General features: G+C 38.2%; 1 non-coding gene across 1 annotated transcript; it reads right to left on the bottom strand.

The window, feature by feature from the left end:
* Positions 1 to 1082: 1082 nt before the first annotated feature.
* On the bottom strand, positions 1083 to 1226 carry LOC142449713 (small nucleolar RNA SNORA48). The gene has a single exon (XR_012784830.1). It is a non-coding gene; the product is annotated as a small nucleolar RNA SNORA48 (small nucleolar RNA).
* Positions 1227 to 1800: the final 574 nt, after the last annotated feature.

Raw genomic sequence — 1800 nt, 5'->3', positions numbered from 1 at the left:
TTTCTGAAATAGATGGAATGCCAATTAAAATGTCTCAAAAGCTGATGAAGCACTGGAAACACTCAATCACCGACACCATGACATTTGGAAGACGGCTACCTGGTCAGCCACCTGGAGGAGATTCATAGGTGTGCCCAGTCCAAAGTAAAGCGACTCGACAGAATGTGGAATTTATTTAACAACATCATTAATGTAACTTGGAACTAAAATTTGGCTGAAGATAATAAGGCTTGCAGCAGTACATTGACAGGAAGGTACTAGAAGTTCAAACCAGATTTAGAAGGGACATAACAAGGTATAACATTGGTTACACCAGATGGATTTTGGCTGAAATTAAATAATACCATAAATTTGTTTATTTGTGTTTTATTGACTATACAAAGCATTCAACTGTGTAAATAATTACAAACTATGGGTAACATTGTGGAGAATAGAAATAACAGGTTCTTTTTATGCTCAAACAGAACCTGTACATGGACCAAGAAACAGTCATTATAAAACAAGGCGAAAATAGTGTGTGGTTTAAAAATCAAGAAAGGGATGGGTCAGGGTTCCATCCTTTCAACATACTTATTCAGTCTGAGAAGCTGGACTATATGAAGAAGAAAATGGCTTGAAGATTAGAAGATGACTTATTAAGAACTTGCAATATGCCGACGACACACCTTACTTGCAGAAAGCAAAGAGAACTTAGAGCACTTGCTGGTGATGATAAAAATGGCAGCCTTCAGTATAGTTTGCAATTCAATTTCAAGAAAACCCAAATCCTCACAACTGGACCAATACGAACTCTCATAAATCATTAAAATAGTCAAGAACTTCATTTTGCTTGGCTCGATGATAAATGCTCATAAAAGTAGCATTCAATAAATCAAATTTGCATTAGGCAAATTTGTTCCACAAGACCTCATTAAAGTATTAAAGAGTGATGATGTCACCTTAAAGATTAAGATACACCTGACACAACCCAGTGTATTTTCTTTCTTTCTTCCTTCCTTTCTTCCTTCCTTTCTTCCTTCCTTTCTTCCTTCCTTCCTTCCTTCCTTCATTCATTCCTTCCTTCCTTCCTTCCTTTCTTTTTTTAATGGGCTGTAGGCATGACACAGCTCTGGCCACAATCCAGGCATCAAGCTAGGATTAACAAAGGACTTCCAGTTGGCTCTTTCCCTGAATGATATAAGAATACCACCACCAATCAGGTGTCTCTTTGCCCATAGCCAGGGCCCATTGTATTTTCAATCACCTCAGATGTATGTGAAAGTTGGACAGTGACTAAAGAAGACTGAAGAAGGACTGATACATTTGAATGATGGTGTTGGTGAAGAATATATTGAAAGTACAGTGGGATTCCAGAAGAACACACACCTTTTGGACATACACCTAAAGTACTCCTTACAAGTGAATATGTTCTAGGGGCTTATGTGGAGAGCAAATGTTTTGAGAATGATGAGGGTAATGATTGTACAAATATGTCTTATACAATTGATGCATGTATGGATTGTGATAAAAGTTGTATGAGCCCCCAATGATACGATTAAAAAAAGAAGTGAATATGTCGAAATTTCATTTCATATATTTTGGACATGCTATCCGAAGAGACTAGACCCTGAAGAGGATATCATGTTTGGTAAAGCACAAGGTCAGTCACAAAGAGAAAGGCCCTCAACAAGATGGAATGACACAGTAACTGCAGCAATGGGCTCCAACATAACAATTGTGAGGATGTTTGTTTGTGGCAGTGTTTGGTTGGGGCGCATAGGTTCACTGTGGGTCCGAACCACATGACAGCAACCTAGCATA

The sequence above is a fragment of the Tenrec ecaudatus genome, chromosome 5 (genome assembly GCF_050624435.1).
Source record: "Tenrec ecaudatus isolate mTenEca1 chromosome 5, mTenEca1.hap1, whole genome shotgun sequence".
Lineage (NCBI taxonomy): Eukaryota > Metazoa > Chordata > Mammalia > Afrosoricida > Tenrecidae > Tenrec > Tenrec ecaudatus.
This window is presented reverse-complemented; position numbering and strand designations above follow the sequence as displayed.